The sequence below is a fragment of the Barbus barbus genome, assembly GCF_936440315.1.
Source record: "Barbus barbus genome assembly, chromosome: 30".
NCBI lineage: Eukaryota > Metazoa > Chordata > Actinopteri > Cypriniformes > Cyprinidae > Barbus > Barbus barbus.
Window position 1 is genome coordinate 14,535,675 of NC_136758.1, and position 15,258 is coordinate 14,550,932.

The following is a 15,258-nucleotide window of genomic DNA, read 5'->3' on the forward strand; positions in this document are numbered from 1 at the left end:
CAGTTACAAATGAATAAATAATGTTTTGATTCATAAAACGATGAAAACTGATATTTGAAATTATTTAAAACATTTAAAAATACTGTAAATGTGAAATTAAAACCACCAGTAGGTGGTATGAAGTCACTGTTAAGAAGTGAATCATTGCGATTGAACCGAATCATTTAAACGGTTGATTGGTTGATTCATTCAGGAACGAAACACCGTCATGTTGCTCAGAGACGCAGAACAGTGCTGTGGCTGTTTGGAATTATTTTTGATGTTGAAATAGCGCAAAAACACTAAATATGGTGTCTAAAACGTAAGTCTCTTAATGTTAACTTCTTGTTTATTGAACTGTTCACATTTGTAATCATGATGGTTTTTAGAGCAAAAAAAAAAAAAAAAAAAAAAAAAATGGCGCTCGATCTACGTGTGAAACTATATGAAATTATATAAATATATACATTTTCTTCTCCCATATCTTGAATTTTCTGATCATTCTTCATGCATCGACTTTACGACTTTACATAATGTATGCGTGCACTCTGTGTGTTTTCATTCTTGCGGTACTCTCGATAAAACAACAATTACGAAATTATCTCAAACGATATATATCGCACACCCCTATAACAAAGGCTATATCATAAATAAAGGCAGTTATTATTGTTTTTGGTATTGACTTTTTGAAGTTACTTGTCCGATTGGGCAAGTACATTTCTCTTTCACCTGCCCGACCAAAACATTCACTTGTCCCGGACAAGCGGACAAGCGTCGAGCCCTGTATATATGTATATATATATATATATATATATATATATATATATATATATATATATATATATATATATATATATATATATACACGCACACACACACATTTATTTTTATTTATTTATATTTTTATATTATTATATAGTCACTGTAAAAAAATAAATGTTTTTTCAAAGTTGTAAATAAGACAAAGATGACAGTGTGTTTTACGAGATAATATTATTTTAGTCGTTCTACTTCTACTATTATAATTAGGATAGTGCAGTGAGAAAAACAAAATTGGTGTAGAAACAATTTTCACTTTGAAATTGCTAGTAAATTTCATAAACAATTTGAAAGAAATGGCCAGTGATATGTTGAATTAAACATGAAATTTGAATATATTTTGACAGTATTTTATTGTAAAATTTAAATTTTTTTCCAACTTCAAAAAAATTTATTTTACAATGTATCACTAAAAAATATTATTATTATTATTATTATTATTATTAACCTCCAACTTTCAGATTTCAATAATGAGGTTCATTATTCATGCGTAGCCGTTCAGTTTATTTTAACCGTTTTAGATTGTTAACTTCTGTGAAATGCTATATAAACTTCCCTGAAAAAGCATAAATAATGTGAGAGCGCTTCTTTTCCCACAAGCTATGAATGACGTGGGACGATATTTCTGAAATTACGAGCTGTTTATGCATATTTATTTCCGCTGACATTTTAATTATTTGGGGCTCCGTTGGAGAGATCACATAAAAAGTCCTATAATGCTCCCCCTAATTAGTATCACCTACAAATTAAAACGGAGGACTTTGGGAATGCTGTCATTTTCAGAAGGCCATATTGGAATTATGTTTCAATCAGCAGCCATGAAATAATTACTTGTACACTTCTAACTGCCCACATTTACCAAACGGTCTGCAATTTACAGCCATCATGTCCGGCAAAAGCAATCAATGGGGTGGCTATAAATTCTGGCGCAGTCAAACAGACGGATATTGTTTGTGTATGATTGTGAAACATTAGAGCCATGTTGAAGCGCTGCCTCGCTGATATTGTGATATTACTGCTTGAGAAATGTAGATGGTTTTGTTGCTCTTAGCCTCTTAGAAAACGGTTACTACTAATCATATTTTCAGATCTCTCTCTCTTTCTCTCGCTCTCGTTCTCCCTCTCTCTCTATATATATATAGATAGATATAGATATATTTGTAGCACATCAAACATGGTGTGGTTGATTTAACAAATATTTCAACTTGAAGTGTGATATGGTAAATTCAAAGTCTCATATTGCTGTTTCCTATTATTTATATATTGCTGGTTATTAAAACACTAAAAATGCACAAGTAACTGTTTATAGTTATTCACACTTTTTTAAAATTTTGCGTAGTTTTTGATTCAAATTCATCATTCAAACACATATAGGGGTGTGTGTCTTTTTTCTTACCTTTTAAAAATTAGGTCTCTTAACTGATCTAATAATTAATCTCACGGTCACTTGATTTTTATTTTTAAAAAAATATAGTTTTATTTATTATTCAATGTGTTCCATTTAGAAAATAAAAATTTGGTCAGCTCAGTGTGTTAACTTTGAAAGCCCTCAAACAAACAAAAAATTGAAACAATTTTCATTTAACAAATATGCTTTTCCACATTTTTGGCAGATCCCCTAGTACTCCCTTATAGCGTTATCAAAAGTACAGACTGTGATACCATTCGGTACTGAAATTTTAAAAACGTCCATTTCCCGCTAAGATTTGAGCTGATTGGTCATTGTGTTCACGCGCTCAACAGATACATCTGTGATTGGCTTCAATGATCAATGAAGCGCTTGGTGGAGAGCGTGAATCGATAATCATTGAAGCCAATCACAGATGTATTTATTGAGTGCGTGAACACAATGACCAATCAGCGCTGTTTAAGAATCTGCTCAACAGTGCTCAAATCTTAACGGGAAATGGACGTTTTTAAAATTTCAGTACTGAATGGTATCATGGTTGGTACTTTTGACAACACTACTATAGTCAGTGGTTCCCAGTTTGAAAACCTTCTTCTTAAACTGAAAAAAAAAGCAATACGGCCTAGTAATAGACCATTGGTTCTTTGAACACCAGTGGAACAAACACTGTGCAGCACATAGAGAGACACACACACTTACACACACACTGACAGAACAAAACACAAGAATACCCATTTCCCATGCAAAACAGATTAAATTTGTTTTTTAAGTCGTCCTTGAAAACTACACACACTTTCTTCTTTTTTTCTCTTGAATGTAGATTTCCTTTTCCCCCTCTTGTTTCTCACAATCTTTATTATTAGTGGAATTATTCACCGGCGGAGGTGTGCGGTGGCTGAATAAATTTAGCGGAGATCTTGTGCAGATGCTCCTTGCTGGCATACATTTGTGCTCAGTTAACAAAGAGCCAGAGACGCTTAATCCCGCCGGAATACCGCACTCATGTTCTGTTTGAAACCAACATAATTAAAGTCACCCTCTGAAGTAACCTATTTATATAAAGAAAGCTCTCTTATGACCGTCGACTCCTATGAATAACCCGTAGGAGGGCCGCCGGTATAATTACTTCACATTTCTAATTTAGGTGAGGGAATATTTGTTATCAAACCTAGTGAAGGGGGGGTTGTGGGATAGGAGTGGATGAGGGGGGAGGAAACAGTATTAGTTTCGATTGAGAGGACATAACTGGATCTGTGGAGCGCTTTATAGAGGTGTGGCAGGAAGACACTTTCCTGTGAGGTCAGGGTTTGTGTCGATATGTGTACCCAGGTAACCCAGAGCAGTGCTGTAAGTTTTATCTGCTAAAACATTCTCATATTCGTTCAATTTCAATGCGACATAACAGGTTTTCCACAATACTTTGTGGCTCCCAGTCAGTCTTGATTTACTCGTCTAAAGAGAGAAATGGAAGAAAACTCATATCACATCCATAAGTCACTGACATCCCTGGCGGAAAACTGTTTGTGAGCAGAGGAGTTGAGCTGTGGCAGTAAACTAGCACAAACAGATTGACTTTAGTTGTTTACAGTGGCCCCTGGAACAAGGCTGGGCTCCCAGTGCATTCTGGGTAGGTGTGTAAACACGGTTGTTTGTGTGAGTGTGTGTTTGGCCGTGCGAGTTTATCATAAAGCACGGCAGCTCTCCAGGTGCATATTAGTGATAAAGGAAGGTGAGGGGCTTTGTTTTTCTTTAACGAGCCGTCACACTCCATCGCCCGCACCAAAGGGGTGATGGGTGGACTCTCTGAGACACATACACAGAGAGGCCAGGATTGTGTGTGTACTGCAATGAAGAGGAGTTTTCTGCTGCAGTTTTCAGCTGTAAGCCCAAAAGCAAGTATGCAAACACAGTGCACAGTCTCTTTGCACATATTTAAAGGGACAGTATTTTTTCTGTGAAACACAAAAGAAGATATTTTGAAGAATGCCTCAGTTCTTCAAAAGCTGAAACATTCTTCAAAATGTCTTCTTTTGCGTTCCACAGAAGAAAGATTTTGGGATGGGTTTGGAACCACATGAGGGTGAGTAAATGATGCCAGAATTTTTCATATATTCCTTCATTACTTATTGCATATTACTTCAACAAACCTACCATTTCTTCTTCTTCTTACTATTTGTTCATTGCTTGGACTCTCCAACAAACTATTCTTGCCTTGACCATGTAACTGAATACATGTAAGGTAATATTAATATTTTGTGACATCTGTCTAGGCCCCTCAGATTACAGCGTAAATATGTGAGCAAAGAAACAACACGTCTCAGATTCCATCATGCAAGATTATTCACTCCATGCTATTGTGATGCAACAGGCTCAATGACATTTCCTCTGAGGACAGGAGAGAGAGAAAGAGACAAGTGTGGCTCTTCACATTAATAGTCTTTTAAGCCACTAAATGATTTCTTTTATCTGCGGCACTTAGAGAGGCTGGGGGATCTCCTTTATTAAAATGAGCAACGCTTTGAAGAAAAAAAAACTTAACAAATACAGTCCCACGCAATCCCTCATGCGTTTCTCTCTCTTTCCCTTTGTCTAGCCTCAGTCATCTCTCTGTATTCAAGCTTTGTGCTGCCCTGCTCTCCAGGTGTTTGATTTATTTATATATATATTTCTGTGTTTTTGACAAAGTGTGTGCGTGCCATAGAATCCCACCAAAAGACCTGGTGGTTCAGTGTGTGGGGGGTCCCAACGCTCAAGAGCAATAACACATCCAAGCCCTTTTGTCGGAGAGTTTAGTGCAGGTCGGTGTAGAAACAGGACCCTGTTATGGATTGAGACTGTGTGTGTGAGAGAGAGAGAGAGAGAGAGAGAGAGACAGAGATGGGGTTCCCGCAGGGTCTTGGGGGCCCTCATTAAGAATTCTCTTCCATGCAGTCTGGTCCTGGTGAAGCAGTATGAAGATGTGGCTATAGTCTGGATTGAATCCGCCCACTAGCTCTCTCTGAGAAGTCAATTACCACTTCCATACAGGAGGGACTTTTATGAGAGAGAGAGAGAGCGTGCGTGCGTGTGTGTGTGTGTGTGTGTGTGTGTGTGTGTGAGAGTGAGTTTTTCTTTCACTTTCCCCCTAGTGATTTTGCTTGGAATTAGCATTAATAGTGATGCTTAATATTGGTTGTTGTTGACTATAATATAATATAATACAAAATAACTGTCTGCCAGACTTGATTGCTATCAAGTTAACTTCTGTCTGATTAGGAGATTAGTTCACATAAACATTTAAATTGTCATCATTTCACCCTCATGTCATTCCAAACCTGTATGACTGACTTTCTTCTGTGAAACATAAAAGGGCAAATATCCCGGCCACTCTCTTTAAAATAATGAAAATTAATAAGGCCGCAAACTCTAAAATGACAAAAAGTGTGCTATATTTGTATGTGAAACAGACCAAATTATTAGTTGGCATGAGGTTGAGTAAAGGAAAAGTTCACTTCCGTCATAATTTAAAGTATTATTTGTGGTGAAACCGATATTGCCATTAGCTCATGACTCTTAATGAGATGTACTGTGATAATAGTGAAGCTCAGCTGAATCAGCAGTGACTCTGAGGCAGGAGTTCAACTTTTAACATTTTATATTTTGTATATTTTCTCATCCTTTAAAGCTGCACATTAGGGCATAGATATACTGTATTGTTTCCAAATGACAGTTTTTTAGTGGGATTTTTTTTTTAAATATTTGTAAAATTAACATTTTATTTGAACAGTTTAGACTGAGAAATAATGATTTTATTACTTTTTTTGGCTCAAATTAAAACTATAACGGCAGTTTCCTTCATTTCCACTGATAAAAATGTTTTCTCAAAATGTTGCATTTTTAATGAAACTCTTTAAGGCATCTTGTGGCCCCCTTAGACGTTTTCTGAGGTCCCCTGGTTGAGACTACACTGAAATAGCACTGTATATGCAAAAAGTATGCCAATGGTTTTATTAGCTGCTACATTTCATTCTTTGTGAATTCGCCTCATAGAGCCTAGTTTTTGAACCCCAAAACACAACTGCAGTATGCTGTAAATGTAAAGCATATTTAGTCGTGTTAATTAGCTATTAATCCCTGATCAGTGTATCCACACCTGTCCCTACTTTCCCTCTCTCTGTGTGAATCCCTGTGACCTACCCCTAACGGAGAAGGACGCCCTGCGGAAAATGTGGCCGCCTCTCCTCCAAAGGGCAGATCCATGTGTTAACGGAGAGGCAGATCTTCTCTAAAGCCCTGTAGCTTTGAGGAACAGCTGCGGGCAGAAGCACAGGCTCTGTATGGGCTGAGGGGGGCTGCTGTCTTGAGCTGAGAGAGGACTGAGAGGAGCAGACAGGGCTGGAAAGTTGGGCAGTCACATGCTTTGTAATGACAGGAAGAGTCACGGGTGTTTCTTGTGCGATTGAAGGCTATCTTTGACGTGAAGATTACGTAACATGAATTTGGATAGAGAAGGGTCAAATGAGTTTGAATTAGAGGGTTTGTTTATCTAAACATGAACATTCTGTCATCATTTACTCATCATCCTCATGTCGTTCCAAACATGTATGACATTCTTTCGTTTGTATAACATACAAGGAGAAGTTTAGCAGAATGCCAGCACTGCTCTTTTTTGTGAGAATATGAGCAGTGATTTTTTTTTTTTTACTGTCAAGCTCCAGAAAGAAAAAAGTACAGTAGTCTGCATGCTATTTTCCAAATAGTATGAAAGTTTTGTGTAAAAAAACAGACCAAAATGTAAGTAAAAAAATACTTTGCTGTAGGTCTTATGCTTGTGTCCATTCCATGGTCAGGAGATGAGCGAGAACCAATTATGTTTAGGGGTGTCATAATATACCGATATTGATGGTAATCATGATGTTTAAATAATGAAATATGTGACCCTGGACCGCAAAACCAGTCTTAAGTAGCACGGGTATATTTGTAACAAAAGCCAACAATACATCGTATGGGTCAAAATTATTGATTTTTCTTTTATGGCAAAAATCATTAGTATATTAAGTAAAGATCATGTTCCATGAATATATTTTGTAAATTTCCTACCGTAAATATATCAAAACTTAATATTTGATTAGTAATATGCATTGCTGAGGACTTCATTTGGACAACTTTAAAGGTGATTTTCTCAATATTTTTGCTCCCTCAGATTCTAGTTGTATCTCGGCCAAATATTGTCCGATCCTAACAAACCATACATCAATGGAAAGCTTATTTATTCTTTCAGATGATGTATAAATTGAAAAAAAAAATAGTGTGGTTCAGGTTCATATATAATTATCATGCTAATTAGGGGTGTCACAATATACTGGTATTGGTGAATAGTACATATGCGATAATATGACCTAATCCAGCACCATTATGGAGTTAATATGATTCTTAAGGGTCTTAATGAAAAGTCTATAACATACTTTGGTTAAAATTTCTCAATGGTAGTGTAAAACAACACCCTTTTTTACCTTGTCAAAATCAGCTTTGTTTTCAGCAAGCCGTCTTAGTCAATGTTCCTTTAAATACTAATGAGCTCTGCTCACCCCGCCTCTCTCTTCCATGGGGTGACGAGCCGTTCTCTGAGAGACAGTAAACTTTAGCCGCATTCATCGTGAAACTTGCTAATTAGTACTAGGCGGACCAAGGCACTCGAGCAGTTGGTCCGACTTCCTCCACAGGGCAGCTCTGTGGATGTACGTGCCCAGTGCTCACACTGGACACATACGGTTGTGCTTCTCCTGGCCGGGTTCCCCGAAGGGAGGAGGACAGAGGCCTGGAGTACGACCGGCTGTGGTATGACCGTTAGAACCTTCGGTACGTACCCCATTTTTCAGGGGTAGAGAAAGACTTTCGCCGAACCGGGCACACAGTCAACATCGAAGGGACAGCCTGATCGTACAGGAGGCCTCAGCCTCCGCGCACCGGAGGAAACATGTAACTAGGGGGTATCTGCCCACTGACTGGCCACCGATAAGGGCGTGGTATGACAAATAGCTGCCACGTAGACCTTAGTAGTGGAGTGGGAGAACCCTGCGGAGAAACAGGCCTGCAGGAACTCCAGAACTGCACTAACTGGGCAGTTGACTGGGTCAAGGTGGCGGTCTCCGCACTTTAACGTACAGTTTCCTCATTGAGGGAGCTCTGGATTGAAGGAGGGTCTCGACAACCTCGGTTGATAGACCGGAAGCTATGAGTTGCGCCCCCACAGAGGCCATACCCACAGCTTCCATAGCTCCAGGCGAGGGTGCACAATGGTGCCCCCGGCCTGTGAGAGGAGATCTCTCCTGATGGGTACCGGCCACGGGGTGCCGTCGAGGAGAGAAATCAGGTCCGAGAACCAAACTCGGCCCGGCCAGAACGGTGCTACTAACAGTAGACTGACCGCATCCCGGCGCACTCTCGCCAGAACTCCCGGGAGCAGAGCGATCGGGGGGAAGGCGTACAGACGGAGCCTCGGCCACATCTGTACCATAGCGTCCAGTCCCAGAGGAGCTGGAGGAGCTAGAGAGAACCAGAGGGGACATTGCGCTGACTCTCGAGTGGCGAAGAGGTCCACCTGTGCCTGGCCAAAAACCTTCCAAATCTGCTTCACCACACCTGGGTGAAGCATCCATTCCCCGGGCCTCAGCCCCTGTCTCGACAGAACGTCTGCTCCCACATTGAGATGCCCAGGAATGTGGACAGCTCACAGTGATCGGAGCTGGCCCTGGGACCACACAAGGGTCTGGTGTACCAGCTTCTATAAGGGGCGCGACCGCAGACCTCCTTGGTGGTTGATGTAAGAGACCACTGCCGTGCTGTCGGTGCGGACCAGCACGTGGTGATCTCTCAGCTCCGGGAGGAAGTGCTTGAGCACACGGAACACAGCTAGGATCTCTAGCTGGTTGATATGCCACGTCAAGTGGCGACCACTCCACAGACCGCGGGCAGGGTGGCCACTCATGACCGCACCCCAACCGGTGAGGGAAGCGTCCGTCGCTAGCGAGACGCGGCGACAAGGAGCTACCAGCACCGGGCCCTGGGACAAGAACCGAGGGTCCATCCACATGTCTAAGGCACGACAACGGCGTGACACTTTGACAGCGCGGAGCGAGTCTCCCCTCAGGGAGACCCCCCTTGGTCTTGAGCCACCACTGTAGGGGCCTCATGTAGAGCAGGCCAGAAGGAATCACGCTGGATGCTGCTGCCATGGGCCCGAGCAGTCACTGAAACTGCTTGACAGTGAGTGGCTGGCCTTCTCGTACTCTCTTGACTGCCGTGAGGATCGACTCGATCCGAGCAGGGGATAAACGAGCCTGCATCGTGGTCGAATCCCACACTACGCCTAGATAAGTGGTTCTCTGAACTGGAGAAAGCACACTCTTCTTGGCGTTTAGTCTTAACCCCAGATCTTTCATGTGGGCGAGAACGCCATCTTGATGCCGAACCGCCAACCGCTCTGAGCGAGAATCAACCAATCGTCGATATAATTGAGTATGCGGATGCCCTGCAGTCGCAACGAGACCAGTGCCGCATCCACACACTTGGTGAAAGTGCGGGGTGAGAGTGCTAGGCCGAAAGGAAGAACCCGATACTGATACACTTTGCCCCCAAAAGCGAACCTCAGGAACTTCCTGTGAGAGGGAAGGATGGATATATGGAAATAGCCATCTTTGAGATCTATCGTGACAAACCAGTCCTTGGACCTGATTTGAGACACAATCTGCCTGATAGTGATAACTTCAGCTTTCTGGCTGAGCGGTTCAGGACGCGCAAATCCAATATGGGCCTCAGCCCCCCATCCTTCTTTGGAACAATGAAGTACCGGCTGTAGAAGCCGGCGTGGACTTCGTGAGGAGGAACCAACTCTATGGCTTCCTTCCTCAGCAAAGTATCGACCTCTTGTTCCATGACCAGAGCCTGCTCGGGGCGGACCGTGGTCACACAAACCCTGTTGAACGGCGGAGGTGGCCCATCGAACTGGATGGCGTAACCAATCTACCGTCCGCAGGACCCAAAGAGACACGTGTGGCAGGTGCTGCCAGGCTGCCAAGTGATCTACTAAGGGAATCAGTCTCTCGAGACTGACCTCTGGTGTTAGAGAAGCAGCCAGACCGCTGTCTCGACGCGGCGCACCGGGACGAGACGCATAATCTAGCGGCTGAGGCGAGTTTCTCAGGCCCGCTAACATCACAGGCGGAGTAACCTGAGAACAACACTCGCTGGGACCTGCTGTGCCCTGGAACTGCAGGGTTGACAGACAAATCCCCGGAGGACACCGAGGGGAGACGGTCACCATGTGCCGCGGTGCAAACCGCTCCACCCCAGTAGGGGTCGCCCTCCGTAGTCCTGGGGCTCGCCCGTCAGGACTTCTTTGCCGAGGACCTCCTAGCCGACAAGACATCCTTCAGGCCTGCCTTCAGCTTCGAGGCCCCCGATGCAGAGCGCCGCTGCCCTCGGCTCCGCCGCAGGAGCGTGAGAGGCGACGCTCTGTTTCTGCGCAGCCCTGTGTGCGGAGCTGGTATGCGGAGGGACTGCTCCCGCCCAGCAGCCTCAAGAGTTAGAGAGCGGCGGGGGAGAAATATCTTCTGGCCTAAATCACCGCCCTTATCTAAGTCTCTCAGCAGTTCGGTCTGGTACGCCTGTAACACTGCCATAGTGTGCAGACACGCACCGGCCTGACCTGCTGCCGCATACCCCCTGCCCACTAGGGAGGATGTGGTGTGCAGAGGCTTAGTGGGCAGGGTAGTAGCCTTCAGAGCCGACGCCCCCGCGGGTGACAGATAGCTCGCGAGCATCTGTTCAACCCGGGGCATCGCTCTGTACCCGCGCGCGTCCAACTCCTGCACATTACCATAATAATGAGAGGCGGGAATGAGCGGGCGGGATGAAAATAGTTAGCCCACGATCTCGACACCTCGATGTGGAGATCGGGGAAAAACGAGAGGCTCCTACGTAGAGGAACTTTCTCGGGGGGCCAACTGATGTCTAGTTTGGCCACTGCCCGTGTAACCACCTCTAAAAACTCCTCATACTGGGGCGGAGGCGGCGAACCCTCGTGAACGCTCGTCACATCAACCTCCTCGGAGGAAGAAAGACTCGGGGGGAAGAGACTGCTTCCAAACGAGAGACGGGGCGCCAGATCTGGCGGATACGGGAGGAGATAAGGACATACCGGTCTCACTCTCACCAGCCAGATCAGCCTGCGAGCCCCACGAGCGCAGCCGCCGCTCTGCCTTTCTCTCTCTCTCTCTCTTTTTACGGCGGAAGCGGGACCGGCTTTATTTTCTCTTATGCTTGTGCAAACACTGCAGCTTACAAAGCTTGGAAGACAAGCGGGGCGTTGAGCCCTCTCTCTGGGGGAAGAATGCGGCTTCCGAACACAGAGAGCGGGTGCTGGATCTGATGATCCATTTGCGAGCCCCATGAGTGCAGCCGCCGCTCTACCTCGGCACGAGCGGGACCAGCACCGCGCGGGGTGCTCACAAAGGCTCTCTCCTCGAAGAGAGCCCTCCGGGTGCGGAGTGTGCGCAGCGAGAGCCGCTCACAGCGCACCCAGGCAGACCACGCACAGACTATGTGTGTCCTCCCCAGTAATAAAGCGAGGGCAAGGACTAGCACACAATCTGAAGTGCGATCCGAAATCGCCCCCTGTTTTAGTCTTGGCTTTGGCATGTCTAAACTCTTTCTCAGACAAACAACAGTAAATAAGACTCACAAAACAGATATGGACTGACAATACACAGAGCGCTTGCTGAATGACAAAAAGCTGACGCGGGCTCTGCCTCACGTGCTTATATACTTCCTGGCCGTGACGTCACCTCGCCCGTGACGCCTCGCCCTTCTATTGGACTTGTTGTAGACGATATTCAGAGCGTCGGTTACGCTGATGGCGTTCCCATATGCGTTTCGACGCAGCTCGAAGTTCCTGGAAGGGAACAAACGACTTTCCAGGAAATCTCTTACAGTATATGGACAAAAGTGTCCAGCTGTCGCTGTATCTGAAAAAAAATGCAGAAAGAAGTATTTTATACGATGAAACAAGATGAGAATCAGCACACAAACTCAGTCAGCACACAAACTCAGTCAACGCATTACCTGTCGAGACCAGACATTTTAAATGTTTTCGACAATAAAACACCAGGCTGCAGTGTGGTGCTGAGCAGTTTTGGCATGAAGAGCATGAGTGGTACAAGATGAGAGTGATGTGGTTAAACAGGCCATGCTGACGTGATGGCAGCTCTCCATTCAGAACAGGGCCTGAGAGGCCAAGGCCACATCCTGGCAGAGTAGGGACACTTTCAATAGGAATATTTAAGTCCATCAACCATCATTTTAATCTTTTTTTTTTTTAAATTTAGCACTAACTTTATATATATATATATATGTGTATGTATCGCAAAATGTTTTGATTTTATTTTATTTTAATTGAGGATATTTAAAGCAGCTTTATATAGACATAATCAGTGGCAGGAACACGGCATGGTTCATGCAGGTGCACGATGCACACGTAACCCTCTGAGACAGCAGTATTTTGTGCTCATGTTTACTCAAGCTTATCTTACACTGAAAAAAAATGTGTGCAGGAATGACAACCGTTTCATGCGCAGTTTTGTCTCTATATCTGCTCAGAGTATATCAGTTAAAGGCCGGTCATGTGTTTGAAAGTAAACTTGATCCCAGTAGACCTGGGAAATGACTGAAGGTGTATTAATTGTAACCACAGATAAGGATAAGACGGGTCTCAATCCTTTTCAGACACACTGAACTGCAAATACCTGCACTTAAAAGGTACTTTAATGTGCTAATGTGTATCGCATATCAGAGGTCTGGGTATCTGTGTTCTGGAAATGGGATTTATTTATTTAATGTAAATGTGGACTTATTTTTAGTATATATGTTTTATGAAAAATCTAAATAAATGGATATTTCGATTTAGAAAAAGAATAAACTGTATTTAGTAAAGATAGAGGAGCTCTTATTCTAACACCATTAATTTTCCATTCTTCACTGCAGCACTGGTTTTCTTGAAGATAGGAGACCCTTGGAGGTTTATTCAGGGCGTCCTGCGGGTAGTCGTACTGCTAAAGAGATTCAAGACTAGGGAGAAGAGGGTGGAAACAGGAAACAGCAGTGGCCGTATCAAAGAGAGGTTAGCAAATGCCGCACACCGGGCTTGCCGCTGTCCCTGGAGCCCCCGCTAGCCTGTTATCACCCTGCCAAGTACGGGGGCTTTGAAATTGGCACTTTCCTTCATGTGACAATTGTACCTGCTGATAGACCATTAGGTTACTTAGCTATTCACTCATTCGCTACCATAGTAACCTTGTTTCGCTTTCCCCTTCATAACAGTGGTTTCATAGAGCGGTTTTACTCACCCACCCAAGTCTTTTGAAAGTGGTACCATAGCAATTGTTTAAAATGTCCTATTGGCTCCCTGGAATTTTCAATTGCATGCATATATTTTTGTATGTGTGTTTAAGTATGGCTGGAGTGAAAAGGTTTTGACTACCTAGTCTCACATTAAACCTACATTTTTGAAACAGCATATAACCTTTTTAGTTAATTTGTTGAAATTAAATTCCTATAATAACTGAAAAGACAGTGTATGATAAGTAATTAATAAGAAATATAAGACTTACAGGTTAGTGAAATCTGTCATTTCAATGGCAGAAATATGCATTAATTAGATTTGTTAGTATTTGATTTCTTAAAATATATTAAGAAATATTTGATAGTAAACTAGCTAAAATAAATTCTTATACTCTATTTATATATTTATTTATTGTAAATAAAAACGGTTTAACTGTACACACGGTGTCTAATGATTTTGCCCCCTGTTTTAACTTAATACAGATTATTGCAAATTTAATCTGAGGTTATTTTGTGTTTCACTTACAAAATCTGTATAAAATGTAACATTTATTTATAGTTTGAATTTAATATAATCAAGTACAATTAATAGAATCATAACAAAGTAGTATTCCGTAGTGTCACTATGGAATCCAAATTCCTATTTTCCCATCATACGTTTGAGTCCTTAAATATTCCTTCATGTATCGCAAGGCAGCTCAGACCAGAGTGGCAGGCATAAATATATCCATTCAGTGACAGCGATGGGGTAAAACAACAGAGGACAAACACACATACACACAGATGAGCTCTCCACTCATCAGACAGACCGCACACACACTCTCTCTCACACACACACACACACACTGACCACCGCACAGCCAGTAGCTCCCTCTGTTGACCACTGCTGAACTGCAGACTGAAGGGCTGTCCCGGCACACAGCTGCCAACCTGCCTTTGTGTCCTTATCAAGACGCAATACAAGAGCACTGCAGCACTCTCATATGACAGGCACAAACACACACACACTTTTCAGTCTACTTTCTCTCGCGAGGGACTTTGAGTTTAGGAATTTGAGGAAGCAGAAGTAGATGTAAGAAAATTATTTGTTCGCTTTGAAGCTTTGCGTGATAGCAGTATATATTTAGGAATGTGTACATGTGTGTAAGTTGTCTTTAAGTTGCTTTTGCATTTTATATTGTCTAATGCACAAATACACAATCAGTCAGACAGAATAAATAACAAAAAAAAAAAAAAAAAAAGAAAGAAATTTGTTTTCCCAAACTCGTGTATAATATCTTTCATTATATAATGTTTATTTATTTATTTACTTACTTATTTACACACACATTGTAATATAGTATTAAAAATAATTACCTATTAAAATATGTAAATTAAGTGTGTGTGTGTGTATACACACATCCACACAACATTTTTAATACAACTCTTTAATTATTTTATTCAATTACCTATTATATTGCTCTATTTTTAAATTACATTATGAATATAGAAACAACAGCATCATATTTATCACGTGTTATTGTTTGCAATACGCTTCTCCGCTCAGCCTGAGAGCTTTCACTCTTGAGACGCCCCGTGCTGACCCGAGTGGCTACAAATAAGCATCCTGCCTCTTGAATTTATTACAGCCCAATTTTTGACAAGTTGATTTTAAACAACTCTAGCGGCGGCCGCAT